Genomic DNA, 17,097 nt, shown 5'->3' with positions numbered 1-17,097 from the left:
CATCAATGACATAAGCCTGGAGCAGGAAAAAGGCATCTCCTTTCCCGAGGCTGCCCAGCAAAGGATTCAAGTCATTATACACGGATAATTATGAAAGTTTTGAGATACACAAAAATCAAGAAGCATAAAATCCACGCAGATGGAAAAAAATGAAGCCCTCCCAGCAGCACCCATACGCCGAGCCAGCTGAAACTTGCCCGGGTGAATCAGAAAGGACGCTGTCAATTGTGTTGATTGGAAGTAAAATAATAAACTTACATAGTCTGTTTCCAAATTTTCATAGTGACCTACATAACAGTTATAGCAAATTTTCTCTTCCACGTGAGATAAATAATCATCCTGAAGGCTGCGTGAGGCGATGAGCAGGCTGGGAGGCTGGAGACCTGAGTCCTGGTCCTGACTCCGGATGGTTGTGGGAAAACCACGTATCCGCTGGTGCAGGGCATGCCAGACACTGAAAATAAGAGCTGCCCTCGGCCACCCTCGGGAGAAGGTGGTGGGAAACAGTGAGATAATGTCTGGGAAAGCTTTGGAGCTCCTCAGAAGCACGCGGCGACATAAGCATTACTTCCGAGAACACCACAGTTAACGTTCCTATAGAAACACGCTCCCTGCCCCCACAAGAAAGGACTGGCCTGGTCTGCAGCTTCTCATTTAGCTGAATTTCCCAAGCTTTAGGGTGTGTGTGGGGAGCCCATCATCTGGTTAAAGATGATGAGTGTTGTTGAAGAGAAGATACAGATCTGAAAAGCACCCTGGGAGCAGAAAGGGGTATCAGCAATCTAGGCTGTACTCTCTACGTAGAGAAGAGGAAGCTGAGACCAGGAAGTTCCTGAAGGCCTGCCAGGCATTGGACAGGGGCTGGGATGCAAAGACGCCTGGGATCCAGCCTCTGACTTCACAGGGGAAACAGGCACGTGGACAATTTGTGTACAAAGTGCTGCCAGGACTATGACAGACACGAAGCCTTAGTTGTCCCGTAGCTCCGTGTCCTTGGGTAAATCACGTCAATACACCAAGACTCAAATGGAAACAGGAGAAATGACATCAACCTTTATCCTTTTTATCATGTTTGACAGCTCCCTAGTAATTTCATAATCGCTGGCTGATTTGATTCTTATAAAAAAGCAGGGAAGGAAACATTGTGACTATCTCTCCACACTACACAGGCAAAATCAAAGGCTTGGAGAGATGGAGCCCCTGGCACGTGGCCCTGACCTGAATCCCAAACAGGTCGTCTGGAAAAAATGTAGGAAATTAACTGGACTCTGCTCCTCAATATACTGCCTCTCTGTAGCTGCACATCCGTGATCTCTAAGTTCCTTCTAGCACTCAAGTTCTATAGATCTATACATCTATAAAAGGGTCAAAGGCTACCTGGTATTGGGCTCTCCATAAGCATTTGTTGCAATTAGAAAGATCTGAAAGAAGCCACCATTTTTTTCATCATTAAACTCAGCTACTCATAAAATGTTTCTTAATTCAAATGACTCAATATGGTTATCAAGACATTGTGTTCAGATGGGCATGTGGCTCATGCCTGTAATCCTAGCACTCTGGGAGGCCAAGGTGGGTAGATTGCCTGAGCTCAGGAGTTTGAGGCCAGCCTGAACAAGAGTGAGACCTTGTCTCTATTGAAAAAGATAGAAAAGCCATCTGGGCATTGTGGCAGGTGCCTGTAGTCCCAGCTAGTTGGGAGGCTGAGGCAGGAGGATCTCTTGACTTGAAGAGTTTGAGGTTGCTGTGAGCTATGATGCCACTGCACTCTACTGAGTGTGACAGAGATGCTGTCTGAAAAAAAAAAAAAGACTTTGTGTTGTTTTATATTTTAATATTTTAAATTATACAAATAGAATGTAAATACACACTTGCTATAAAAAAAATTACATGTCAAAAAGCAAGCATCCTCTTGACTGCCTAACCCCACCCCCACCCAATCCCTACCTATTCCCTAGTAATTTCTAACCCTCCTCATCCTTCCCCTCACCCCACTTCCACTGTTATTAGCTTGGTATTATTTTAGACATTCATTCTATGCAAGGAATATATGTGTATACAGAAATATTGCAGCTTGTTTTTTATATAAATGGCCTATCTTTGTGTATAGTGTTCTCCTTTTTTCTTTTTTTTAGCTTAACACCTCGTAGAGACCTAGCCTTGTTAGCTGCCTCAGATGTACTGTTGCCCCTAAGTGGAGCCTGTATCCCACTGTGTCATTACACCACAGGTACGACCTTCCGTAGGAATAGAACTTCAGGTGGTTGCCACTATTTCTGTTAACAAACAATGAAGATTGTGCAATGAGCCTCCTTAGACACAAAATCCCAAAATGTCATATTTTAAAATCTAAAATAAAATTGCCAAATTTGACTCCGAAGATTTTATACTGATTTGCAGACCCACCAATAGTGTACAAAAGGACGTGTTTTCTTAGACTCTTGCTAAAACTTGGCATCATCAACCCTTTCAGATTTTTTGGAATCAGACAGTAAGAGGAACATGAATTGTTAACATTCATTTTCATTTTGGATATGATGTTTCCCTTTAAAATGACAAATGATAAAAAGTGTTGACACTGCTCCAGAGAGGTCATGGTAAGTTGGAAAGGTCTTTAGGGTGAAGGGCCTGGGTTGGCTTCCCAGCTCCCCCACTTACAAGCTATGTGGCCACCCGGCAGAGTACTCACCTCTCTCAGCCTCTCTCCCCAACCCTGGGGAATAGAGACAAGCAGGACTCAGCCTTCACATGAATTGCGAAGTGTCAGGAAAGTGCTTCATAAGCGGCTAGCTCTGTAAAAGGATTGGCTCTTACCTAACTTTTACTTTCAGCAAGGGAGGCTGCATACTCCCAAGCACTAAGCGATTTCCTCATGTAGCTACAATAGCACGGCTGGAAAATGTTTAGTCATACTCTCTTAGCAGTCTGAAACAGCAGGCCTTTGAGTTTTCATTCGTTCACTTTTTTTGTATTTGTTTGCTTATCTCATTTTTTTTTTTTTTTAATTTAACAAAAGCACGTGCAAAACAAGACGCGAGCTTCCTTTTCAGCAATGGGACACTGTGTTACCTAAACCCAGGGCCTCCTCTTCACCCAGGGAAAGCTGCAGTCTCTTCTGAGTTAATGTCTGCTGTATTCCAGTATTCGCTGCAGGGCAAAGCACTCCCTGCTCTGGGGAGATGGAAGCGTTGATAAACCTAATACACAATGAAATTTACTATCAGACACAGCAGCACAGGAAAGGTACAGAGAACATTTTTCATTTTTTGGCCCCAGAGCTGCATTTCTGTTTTCCAGTAGCACCCTGTTCTCAGTCCAAAGGCCCAAGCTGTACCCACCCCTAGGACTTGTCCTGGCCTGCGTCAGCCAGTACGGTGCAATCTCCAGCCCCAGTGACTGGCTCACAGCTCACGCGGGGCATGAGACACGAGGAGCTCAGGCAAAGTGAACATGGGAATGTTTGCAAAGTAGCCTGGGATAGAGAATTTTCCTACTTCCCCATTGCATGTCATCCTGAAAGGGTGTAGCCTGGAAGCTTCTGGAGGCCTTCTTCAGGAAAAAGAGAGCCTTAGAGGGGAGGTAATGTGAAGGAAGAGGAGCTAAGAGATGGAGAGAGCCAAACCAGGTCCCAAGAGCACTGCAGAGCCAGAAGTCCTCCTGAGTCTCAGGTACACGAGCTCCCAGAGCAGCCCCTCACAGACCCACACCAGGTCCTTGGCTGAGTCTTACCTGCCACTACTTGTCAGCACTGACCCGGGAAGAACCACATGCACAGAGGCTCATTCATGCTCAGTACTTCCTTCCACACACAATGACAGCTTGGTGCGCGGCCGAAGCCCAGGCCTAGAAAGCAAGAGATCCAGGGCTGTCTCTGGCTTTGTCTTTTTATGACTCAGTCTCCACAGCTATAAAGTGACAAGTCCTGCTATAAAGTTGATGAGTAAACACAGGATACTTCATTGCTCTGATACTCTCTGAATCTGTCAGCCTACAACCCTTGGTGCTCCTCTGACCACTGACCCCCCGAAGTATTTCCTTCATGATGGTAAAGTAGGGTTTGAGTGGCCACCAACAAACGATTGGCCTGGCAATCTGAAGAACACAAACTATTAGGTTTCCTGCATCTCCAATAGAATTGGCCCTGAAGAGAATCAGGGTTTGCAAAGACACAGAATATTTTTCCTGCAGGGCTGACTGAGGAAAGGGCTCAGCATCATGGAGGGTGTCTCTTACTATTCAAGGCTTGCCAGTGAGAACAGCCAAGGAGATGAGGTCACATGGCCAGGCCCGCTGCCAGCACAGAATGTTCTGAGCAGCTGATGCTGGGCTGGGATAAGGACTGCCCCATCACCTACTGAGGCTTCTCCCATCAAAGGTGGGCCCAAGGATTACCAAAACATGTTCTACAACAGTTTCTAGAAAGCAGGAGTCCCAATTCAACGTTAATCAGTCACCCCTTCTGCACCAAGTCTTGTGCCAAGTATTTTCTAATGCATTGTAATTTAATCCTCACAACAACCCTATTGCCTCCCTACTATCACCTTCAGTTTATAGTTGAAGAAACTACAGCTCAATGAGGTGAAATTGCAGTATCTGGCCCAGGGTCACACAGCAACAGAGCCACAGTTAATTTCACTAAATGAGCATTGCCTAAGGCAGAGGTCCTCCGTGGGCCCTATGGGGCAGTGTGATTGTATTCGTTCCCGTTTTGTGTTTTTACTTCAAAATAAGATATGTGTAGTGTGCATAGGAATTTGTTCATAGTTTTTGTTTTAAACTATAGTCTGACCCTGCAACAGTCTGAGGGACAGTGAATTGGCCCCCTGTTTAAAAAGTTTGAGGACGCCTGGCCTAAGGGCTTGCAAGGTAATTTTGCCTCACCATCTCCTATCCGTCCTTTATGCCAACAGGAGCCACAAACACAGGGATCTTGAACGTGTGCTCCAGGCACTTCTCACAGCTGCTTTCACAAACACTCTGAGAGAGTTCTAGCCACTTCTGTGCATTGGAGCTCCTGAACATCCGGGTCCTGTGTCCTCCTACAGTGTGTTTCCCACAGCTTCCTGAACGAAATAGAAAGGTGAAAAACAGTCCCTCTCTCTGGCCTGCCAATGACCCTATGAGACGACCGGACCCAACCCAGTCTGGATGCACTTAGGAGCAAGCAAGCAGTGGGAGCTCTAGGAATTCCAGGCCAGGTCAGAGACAGCAGGGGTGGGATAGGAGAGTAAGGGAACCAAATGCACACGACCTATCTAACTCATTCAGGTCAAAAAGTATCAGCCAAAATGAACCCAAGCAGACTGAGTTGGGCTCCAGAGTTGACTTCGTCCCTACCGTTCAGACTGGTTTAGAGTTGATGAGCATCCTGCCTACACTACAGCTCCAATCCTCCACCATGGAAACTAGCTGCGGGCCTCCACATGTGATGCTGGTTAACACAGCATGGGGCGCACAGTAGACATTTAATAAATGTTTGCCAAATTAACTTCAAAATTAATTTAATGTTTTTCCAAACTGCTATAAGCCTTGCTAAGACAATACTCTAGGAAGGAAGCTACTGACTCAGTGCTCACTGCTCTGAAAACCAAAATATTGATCATATTGTTTGGGTGGAGAACCTCCCAGACCAGGTATCTATGTCATAAGAGTCCTTTAGGACAATTGAATGGTTCCCACACTCTAACATGAGAACTGTATGCACCGTATCATTCTGTATCACTGGATACAATCAATCATTCACTCAACAATTACGGCACGGAGACCGTATGGTGAACAAAACAGACATAGCGTCAGCACTAATGGAACTTATGGTTTAGAAATCAGCTAATCACATAAATAAAAGTGAAGTCGCAATACAATAAGTGGTCAGAAGTATATACTGCCTTAAGAAGCCTGGCCTGGAAGGATCAAAGAAGCGATGCCTGAGTTGGCCCAAGAGGGAGAAAGAAAAGAGCAGAGGCTAGCCCCCTACGGAAGAAGTGTGGCAAAAAAGAGGATGTGTGAGCGCCATGTTGCCAAGCAGAGGAGGGAGCAAGCATATGGGTTCGGAGACTAACAGAGGTCAGACAAGTCCAGATTTGTAGGCTATGGCAGGAATTCTTGTCTTGTGTTATCTACTCCACTAGAGAAAAATAACTAAATGGTGCTGTAGTCCACCGTTGCTCTAATCTGCACTCTCTGCTCAGGCCTTTGTTGCCCACCTTCTACCTATGGGAGATGGGGCAAGGGAAAAATGTTTTAAACCATTGGGATGGAAAAACCTATTTCTTTCTTAGAGTCTGAGTTGCAAATGGCATTTCTCCTTCCAGTGAACCATGACATTGCTGCAGTTATGTGGTTAGATAACCCTCTGGCAGCATAACTCAGGGTCTTCCTATTGCTCACTTCACGTCCTATACCACACAAACCAGTAGTTTCTCATCTTTTGAATTATGTAGACCTGAATTATGTAGACATTTTAACCTGAAAATTCTCATAGATATACCACTGAATACCACTTATACTTTAACAATTCTAAAGAGACAATACCATTTCATTAGCAGCCCCCCAAAGAGAAATACTTAGGTATAAATCTAACAAAATATGTATATGATCCCCATGGGGAAAACTGCAAAACTCTGATGAAAGAAATCAAAAAAGAGCTAAATAGAGAGAGATTCCATGTACATGTATAGGAAAATTCAATATTGTCAAGATGTTACTTCTTCTCATTTTAATCTATAGATTCAACACAATCCCAATCAAAATCCCAGAAGGTTACTTTGTAAATATCAAGAAGCTGATTCTGAAGTTTATATGCAAAGGAAAAAGAGCTAGAATAGTGAATACAATATCAAAGAACATGTCAGAGGATTGACACTAAGACTTACTATAAAGCTATAATAATCAAGGCAATATGGGACTGGCAAAAAATAAACAAAAATAAATCAATGGAACAGAATACAGAGCCCAGAAGAAACCCACACTCTTTGACAATAGAGCAAATATGCTGGAGAAAAGATAGTTTTCTTAACAAATACTGCTGGAAAAAATAGATATCCACATACCAAAAAGTGAATCTAGACACCTTTTATAAAAAAACAAAACAAAAACCTCAAAATGGATTATAGACCTACATGTAAAGCACAAATCTATAAAACTCTTAAAAGATAACATAAAGAAAATCTGAAGACCTTGGTTTAGGGGATAATATCTTAGAAACCATGGCAAAAGCACAATTGGTGGGGGAAAGAATTAATAAATTAGACTTTATTAAAACTAAAAACTACTCTGCAAAAACACCATGGAAAGAATGAAAAGTCATAGATTGGAAGAAACTATTTGCAAAAGATATATCTGACAGAGAACTATCAGATATGCAAAATACAAAGAACTTTTAAAACTCAACCATAAGAACACAAACAACGCAGAAAATTAGCACAAAATCTGAACAGACACCTCACCCAAGAAGATATACAAATGACAAATAAGCGCATGTAAGATGCCACATGTTAAATGTCATTAGGGCGGTGATTCTCAACCTTCCTAAGGCCGCGACCCTTTAATACATGTGGTGGTGAACTGTATTAAAGGGTCGCGGCCTTAGAAAGGTTGAGAATCACCGCATTAGGGAATTGCAAATTAAGACAACGATGACATGTTACTACACATCTATTAGAATATAGAAAACCCAAAATACGGATAGCACCAAATGTCGAGGAGGATGTGAACCAATAGGAACTCTCAGTTTGTTATTGAGAGTGTGAAATGAACTTGACACTTTGAAAGACAATTTGGCAGTTCCTTACAAAATTAAACATACTATTGAGATAGGAAACTCGCATGCCCAGCTCCTTAAAAGTTGCAAGACTCAAACCGAGGCCCCTGACAACAGGAAAATAGGATGCAGTAAAGAAACTGGTGAAGACCAGTAAGAGCCAAGATGGTGACATCAATGACCACAGCTCACCTTGGCAGCTTCCTACACCCTGCTAATGGTGTATTCGCACACTAAAAGAAATTCCCACCAGTACTGTGACTGTTTATAATCACCATGACAAACCCTAGAGATTATCTCATGTGGTACAAAAAGAAGAGGAACCCCAAATTCCTGGAAATCTCCACCCTGTTCCCAGAAAGCCCATTAATAATCCAACCCTTATTTAGCATCTAATCAAGAAATATCCATAACCAGAGTTTTCCAGCAATGGACAGGTACTACTCTGTCTATGAAGTAGCCTGCTTGCTGTTTTTGTTAACAAATGTTGTTTCCATTTCCAACTTAAGCCTCATGCTCAAATTCTTTCCTGCACAAAGCCAAGATCTCTCTTAATCTTTAGGACTAACCCCAGTTTGGGGATCCACTTTCTGGTGTCACTGTTACCATATAATCTAGCAATAATATTCCTTGGCATTTACCCAACTAATATCCACACAAAAACCTGTGCATGAATGTTGATAGCAGCCTTATCCATCATTGGTAAAAACTTAGAAGTGACCAAGATGTCCTTCAATGGAAAAATGACTAAACAAACTGAGGCACAGCCATAAAATGGAATATTACGCAGCAGTAAAAAGAAACGAACTATCAATCCATGAAAAAACGTGGAGGAAATTTAAATGCATATTGCTAAGTGAAAAAAAAGCCAACCTGAAAGCACTACATACCTTATGATTCTAACTATACGACATTCTGGAAAAGGCAAAACCATGGGGACAGGAAACAGGTCAGTGGTTTGGAGGCAAGAGGGAAGGATGAATTGGTGGGGCTTGGGGATTTGCAGATCAGTGACACTTTCCTATATGATAATGGAACAGCAGATACATGTTATTACACATTTGTCAAAACCCATTGAATATACAACACAAACAATAAACCCTAATTTAAACTATAGACTTTAGTTAATAAAAATGTTATCAATATTGAGGCATCTACTGTAGCAAATGTACCACAATAATGCAAGTTAATAATATGGGGAACTGGGGTCGGAGAAGGAGAAGGGTGAGAACCCTGTACTTTCTACTCAGTTTTTCTATAAACCTAAAATTGCTCAAAAAATTTAACTGATTTTTTTGGTCTTTCTCGCCTTCTCTATCATGAGAGGAACCCACTTCTGACTCTTTTTGGAAGTGCTCTAAACTTTCTCTTAGTTCTTCCTAAATAAAATTTCTCTTTGTTACACTGAGAATTGTGCAAGTTACTTTGTTCTCTATCCACGCTGCCTGTGCTGCTACAGTTTTATTTCTAGTTTTCATTCATTTTTTACTTTCAATTACCAAAATTTAAAAAAATAAATAAAAAATAAAAATAATTAAAATTTTACTTAATCAAAACTTTAATCACAGTAGCATTTACATACACTTGAAAAACTCAGCACCTGTGAACAAGTGTGCCTATTTTTTGCAGTCTCTATACACACATTTGGATTCACAGATTTCTTGCAATAACTCCACAAGCTCAAAAGAATTTAGAGTTTGGGGATCACTGCTGAAGGCTTCATAGACTTTTCTTGATTTAATGAATGAAATGTGTCTCCTTGGAAGGTGAGAACACTGGCTGTGGGTCAGAGGTGCTGATGTTGCACCTCTGTTTCTTAATTCTGGAGCCTGTGGTACCTTTCTCATTGGATAGAAAGGAAGTCTAAGTGAGAGACCATGTGAAAACATACAACTGAGTGCCTTGTACATCATAGCTGCTGGGTAAATATCAAGCAGATCTGAATCTAGTGTGGCAGAGGAAATCAACTATCCAGTGCTGGACTGACCTGACAATCTGTATCTTTTCCTCTTGGATCCGTGACCCAAGGCCTACCTTCTTTCTAACGCTGTGGAACCTCATTGCTATTGAGAGCCAAAAGTTTGTCACAATGTGGACAGGGTATGGGAAAGAGCTGCAAATAGCAGTGGGAGTGATCTTAGGTCATGCCCTATCTCCCCCACTTTCCTCTTTCCCCTCATATCTCATTTTGTTAAGAGTACTCAAAGGGAGAGTACCTTTGGCAGAATTGTGATTGGTTCAATACATATCAATGCTGAAAAAGAAACTAAAGTTTTCCTGTCCCTCTGTAGGTTATATAATAAGCTGAAAAATTATTGGACATTTCTCCAAAATTACAATGTTCTGGTAGAATATTTATATGTGGAAAGCAAACCAACTGTGTGCAAGGCCGGGTGCTGGGCTGTGGACTCAACAGCGTATAATAAAAATGTCCTTTTCATGCTGATCCTTGCAACCTTTTGTACACATGGATCCAGCCATTTCTACTGCTCCACTGCTGGTTCCGGAGACTCTGGTTTCCCTGTAAGTTGGGAAAATCACTCATCTTCCCTTTGGAATGGTGAAAGGCTTGGAAACAGAGTACCATGAGAAAAATTCAAGGAATTGAATTTAGTTGGTGAAATCAAAGATTATGTCTGTCTTGAGAAAACCCAGGGAGGACATAATTATTGATTTCACAAATCTGAAGGACCATTACAGGGAAAAAGTGTTTGGTAATTTTTTTGGTGTGGACTCAGGAACAAGAATTTTAAACTATTTCTGGAAGCTACAAACTGATACTATCTCGGCTGGAGGAATAATTTTTTTTTTTTTTTTAACGAGACACTTACAGATACAAAATGGACTGCCTTGGTTGAGTGACTTCCCCATGACTGCAGGTGTTCAGAGGTTAGAGGATCAACAAGGAGTTTGTAAATGAGATTCTTTTAGCAAACTTGGAAACAGTGGGCTGATCTTTATGACTTTACCATTCACTCTAAATCTGCATCCATGCCCATTGGCTGTATCTGTTGACTCCTGCATTATGAATCAGGTATTATTCCACATGATAGCTGGGTCTGTACACCACTCAGAGTTTGCAAAGTGCTTTCATTTACACGATCTCATTACCTCCTCAGGACATCCTTTTGAGAAAGTTAGTAATTATTATCCCTGTTTTATAGTTGAGGGAGCTAAAGAAAGAAAAGAAAGCAAATTGGTGATAAAACCAACAGAAATGGTCAGACTATGATGAGGCCTCATTCTTCCCACTGTGAAATTAGAGACCAAGAACATTCACCTTATTTTCAGAATAAAGAGATAAAGAGTATCCAGACAAGGGAGATTATATTTTCCAAGGGATTAAGAAGCTGTCACTGACATTCAAGATGGCCAGGATGTTTTCTCCATAGCTCACAGAACAGGAAGTAGCAAGTCTTTGAAGTCAACAAATTTACTACTATTGGGTCAACTTCTTCGCACTCACAGCAGACTCCCGGGTGAGACCAGGCTGAATGCTAACTGTGCAGAAGAAGACAAGGCCATTGCCTTGGGAAAGAAAAAATAAGGAGAGAAGAGGCTGCTATCTAGGGATAATGTTGAACTGAGCAAATCCAGAAAATCAAGAATCATTTCTTTGTTTTTGTTAGAATATTTGCATCAGGAAATGCAGTCCAGCCACCCCCCTAGACAGTACAGATTGAGCAGAGAATTCCTAAAAGCTGATGAAGGGATTAATTATTCCATAATAATCATGTTGTATTCTTTTCCGAGGTCTTTCATCTGTAAATCTCAGAAGGTTTTGCAAACATTAATTAAATGTTACAACATTCCTTTGAAGTAAATATCATTATAACCATTTTTCAGATGAGAAAACTGAGCGTCTAAGAGGTTTGCCCAGGGGCTATCCCACATGATTCTTAGAGGTTAGGCATCTCAAACTTAAACTGTACAGAGCTCCATGACTCACAGGGAGGAAAGACTAAGAGGATCTGAAAGGGCTCTTTCTGGGTTCTGAGAAAGGAAGGTTGCTGCAGAGCATTGCCTTCACTGGTCTACAAAGTCCAGAAGAACTCAGACGGGCTTTTGTCTTCTCAAGGGGACTGGACCCAAGAACCATAAGATCCAGAGATTAGACTTTGTGAGTCATTCTTCAGACCCCAAGTACGATATCATCATTCCTCTTCCAATCCGCCAAAGACCATTGTTGTAATTTCTTTTATAATCTACCCTGGGTTATAATTATTTATGTTGGTGTCTGGTTTTTCTCACAAGCCTTCAGACGAGACTTAACTGTCCATTATACTCAATATATAGTATGAGGTCATAAGAATTTATGCTTTGGCTTTGAAATAGACTTGGTGGGAAAAAGAGCAATAGATAACTTCTAAAAGGTATAAAGACCAAAGTTGATAATTTTGCTCTCCCCAGGACAACAATAAGCCCTGCCTACAACCCACGTTTTCAGGTCCATAAAGGTAATTCTGGATTTTTATAACTGCCATAATCTCTATTTTTATTCTAAATATTGATGTGCATTTAGAAGGTTCAAGTCTGCCATAATTTAGTGAAGGAGCTTCAGGGAAAGCCACGTGGGGGATAAGTCTGTGTGGTAAGAATAGATCTCTATACAATCATCATACTTTACAACTTTACAAAGCATTTTTATAAGCACTTTGAAATTTCATCCTGTAAAGATTCCATGATGTGGACAACACAGATGTCATTATCTTAATTCATTAATGAGTTTCATCAAGGTTCAGTGTCCTCCTGGGTCACATAACTGTTAAATAACAGAACTGAGGCAGAAACCAAGAGACCTAGAGGAAGAGAAGAATGACCACCCTCTGTTTTCCGTAAGTCCTTTTTGAGGCCAGTTCCCAAACTGGAATTTTCCTGGGCTTTCTTTTTTGCCCAGGTCTGTTGGCTATAATCTATGCACCAGTGGTGACCCTGGCAGCATCCACACTAAACCTTTTTTGGTCCTATTCAGCCATCATTACCCTGTAGGCAGCACCTGTGCAACTGGAAATGTAGGACTCACCTGAACCTGACTTGACTTTCAAGGACGAGTTGAACAGCAGGTGCAGTTTTGCTGGTTGAGAATCCCACTTTAAAAAAGACTGAGAAGAGTTGTCATTTGAAAATCCATTGAAGATCTCTGTGCAGTTGCCCAAGTTCAAGTGGACAGATGGGAAGTTTGATTATAGACCCGGTGACACCAACCATGGGACCTAGCTTTAATGCCATAGGTATTTAATGAGCACCTACTACACGGTTAATACTGTGGTAGGTGCTAAGGGCACAGATATGAGTTTCTTGCTCTCTAAGAGCTAATAGCATAATAGGTAAGATAAAGAAGCAAGCAGATAACAGAATGAGAATGTCACACATGCTTTTAAGGAGGTGGAATGCTGCAGCAGGAGCCGGTAGGGTAAGCATTTAGTCTGAGAAGTCTTTCCAGAACACAAGACTACGCCAGAGGCAGGGCCACTCAGAGGCCTCGCGGTGAGCTGAAGCTCCAGACAAGAGGCAGAGCTGAGCGAGGAAGGGAGCAGCTGCTGCAGAAGGAGTCCTGGGGTGAGGACGGCTGCACCTGCGGAGTGCCAGAGTGGCCTGAAGAGCAGCAGTGGCCTCCCCAGGAGAGGGTAAGGGGACGGAGCGGGTGACTGTTTTTGGAATAGCAGCAACATTTTTCCTGTAGCCTGAGGCCCAGCTCCACAGTGGTGAAGAGGCTTTCTTCACCCCTCCTTTCTCCATTGTGTTCAACTCCCCAGGTGAATAGCATTTCTCTGGCTCTTGCAAACTGGAGAAAACTAATCCAATATACAGAGATACTTCACCTATTCATAAAACTTCACATTTAAAAAAAAAAAACAAACAAAAACTTCACATTTTGTGCAAGACAAACTTTTAGCCAAAACCCTACTAACAGCAAAAATAAAGCCTGAATTGGTCAGGCAGTGGGGGTAAGGGTGTGGTTATGGGCCACACTCTTCACAGCGCTGTCTGCATCTATCAGGGACACCCTCCAAATCATAATCATTGCACCCCCTCCAGCCTCTGCCTACTTCTCAGACGTTGGTGCTACTAAAATAGGAAGCACTGGTTACTTGATAATTGCATGGCAATAATTCAAGGGCTACCACTTTCTCTCTGTTATTCCACAATGAGCTTTCCATGCCAAGCCTTTGGGCCAATCAGATTTATATTTCTCAATTCATTAGAATGCCATCAATAATTAGAGTTTAAGCATCAGCAGTCTTTCCCCCTCTACTAATACTGATATTCCAACTATCCATGATGATGATTAACCTCCTTAACCCTACAAAGCTATCCTTGGCACCATGGACGATTCTCTCTGCTGAGTCACCTTTTGCTAATTCTAGTCTTAGTGTTTGGGTTAGTTCTCCCATATAGGACTGCCATGGCTGCTCCTTGCAGCACCAAAGACCCCATTCTTGGCAGGAGAGGGCACTCTCAGAGAAAGGGAAAATTAAAAAGTAAGCTGAAGGAGTCAGAACAAAGAAAAGTCAACTAGTTTACCTTTAAGCCAGCCATTGCTGAATTTCTTATCTGAGCAAGTTTCTGGCCTTTTCTGAAACTCTGGCTTATTGCGGATACATTTACACCAATATCCTGCTGAGTCTGTGAACACTCTGAGGAAGGTAATGGTCATAAAAGAGATATGACAAGACCTAGGATAGATACCCCTTCTAGGTCGTTTCTTGCCCGTTAAACAGTCAAAGCAGATATCCATTGTGGAGATTTGCATTTGGCTGGGGCAGAGACCAAGGGAACAGCTCAAGCCCTAAGGTATGGGCAGGAAGACTTAACATCCCTTATCACAGAGGAACATCCTCTGTGGTGGCGATGAGAGAAAAAAGACTCTCTCCCACCAATGCCTCAGAGGAGACTGACGCCAGTGGCGTTTTACTCCACAGTGAACTAGCGGAGCTTAACACCTCCCTAAGAAGCTGTGTGTGTGACTCCAAACAGGAGGCTGTGCCCACACAAGGCTCAAGTTTCAGATGCTCCACAAGTGCTCAAATCCTTAAAGTTAACAATAATAACAATATGAGCTGGTACACTCCCTCAGAGAAACTGCTGGTGTCTTGGTTCCCTCCCTCAGTTTACGACCTGGGCAGATAGATTCAATAAAAGCTGAGTGGAACAGAGACTGGGAGCCACTCGCCAGAGCCCACAAATGGGCAGTTGTCCCTGAGCACCCACCTTTGAAAATTCTGTGTCTCATGTCTCTTTCTTTATCATTGTTCCTAACTTTATATTTCTTCAGTTGGTCACTCCAGTTCCATAGCTCTTAACAGACCCTGCCCCAGGTGTGGGACCCCAACATTTGGTACCCAACGTGGGGCTTGACACTTGGAGCCTATCAACAAGCACTCTCTCTTTAGTATCTGACCCAATCAACTGTGTTCTGAAACAAAATACAGCAGAACCTCCATAGCTGAACACCTCCCTACGCTGACCACCTCTCTAAGCTGACCTAATTGTCATAGACTGGACATAAACCACATGTAGGTTTCAGTACAGTGGGCCTCGCTCCTTAAGTTGACCACCTCAGTAGGTTGACTAGTTGTTACAGTCTCTTGGGTGGTCAATTTACAGAGGTTCTACTGTATTATTTTGCTCACTAATTTTCTTCCCAACATTTGCTGAGTGCCCACTAGGTATTGGTCGCCTGCTAAACCTCACGCATTCAGTGAGCTATGTGATGCCACGGCACTCTACCGAGGGCAATAAAGTGAAACTGTCTCTACAAAAAAAAAAAAAAACCTCACCCATTCAGACATGAAGAAGAAGAAAAACCAATACAGACAGTTCAGGCCTCATTCAGCTAAGTCTGCTGCTAAACGTGATTCTTTTGTCCATCCACTCAGGAAATTTCTAGCAGAAATTTGCAAAGAGCTCTTTAAAGACTTGATTAATTTTTACCCTTTCTACGAGCTCCCCTCCAACCCATTCCACATAGGGCTGAAGTTCTCCTTCAACAAAGAGCCCAGTATGGAGAATTCTCAAGGAACAAAAAGTTGACCTACTGTATGTACATAGTTATGATTTAATAAAATTAACTTTAAAAAAAACAAAGAGCCTATACTGCCATTTAAACTTCTGCCTTTCATTAGAGTTATTTATGTTCTAAAACATTTCTTACCCAACTTCGCATCCCCTGTAACAGTGCATGGTGCAAAGTTGATTCTTTATAAGTGAATTAAATAGACATTCAAGATGCAGGAAGCACTGAATAGCACAGAGGTGGAGTGACTATTAATGCAGTCATGGCTGTTACAATGATAAGAATTGCTGAAACAAGTCACAGCAAACCTGAGTTTTCCCTGTGACCTCTCTAGGTCTGTGCATCTGCCAGGACGCAGGTAGGTGTGGCCCTTGTTCTCCTGAGTTCTTCTAAGCAGAGTCAGGTTCATCCTTTCATGTTTGGACAATCTCACAGAGAGCTACCACATCTCCTCTGTTATTTAAGCCTCTTGGCAAGCCAGTAAAACAGACACAAAAAGGATTCTCACTTAGTTTTACCAAGGCCAACTGTGGAAGGGACTGCTCCAGATTCAAGAGTTAATAAGTGATAGAGCCTGCACTCAAAGTCTCCATTCTTAGTCTGGAGTTCTTGGCATGGAAAATACTAACACTGTTATAAATCGTAATGATTACAGAAAGCTAAAGTCAACAGAACTGCAATTAAAGATGGCCTTGTTTTTACCTTCAAAAATAATTTTTTTGGTAACTTGCCCAAATAGAGTTGATTTGTATAAATCTAAACTGGGCTATGTATTTGTTAATAGTCCTTAATAAATCGACTCAGTTGAACCATCATGCAAAGAACACAGGTGAGAAGGGTTTACCGAGGCTCATTTGCATTCAGTTATCAAAATAAAATATGAAAAGTACCTCACACGAGAAATCACAACTTCTTAACCCTGATAATTCACAGTTCAGTGAGTCTTCATAATTCTAGAGAAATCAATGCCTTTCCATATCTGTAACTGTGCTTTGCACACCCTGATTAGTTGGAGAGAATGCTGATGGATAAATAAAAGCAAATTGCTACTGACACACAATATTGGTTGGGGTTTATGCTTTAACAGCTTGAGGACAATTTGTGGCTAAGTCAGTTTCTCATATTTATCAGGTCACGGCTGCAATCTATTTTCAGTTTAGAGGAACATTTTTGCTCAGTTTTACACTATGCAAAAAAAACAGAAATAAGCTACTACATTTTAAACAAAATTAGTAAATAACATTTATATATTTTTTAAATTATTTTTTACATATACATGTGTTTATTAGGTTTCCATTTTTGCCTTCGCAAAATTAAAAAGGCT

The sequence above is a fragment of the Nycticebus coucang genome, chromosome 16 (assembly GCF_027406575.1).
Source record: "Nycticebus coucang isolate mNycCou1 chromosome 16, mNycCou1.pri, whole genome shotgun sequence".
NCBI classification, from domain to species: Eukaryota; Metazoa; Chordata; class Mammalia; order Primates; family Lorisidae; genus Nycticebus; species Nycticebus coucang.
The sequence above is the reverse complement of the archived record's forward strand: the minus strand, read 5'-3'. Positions refer to the sequence as shown.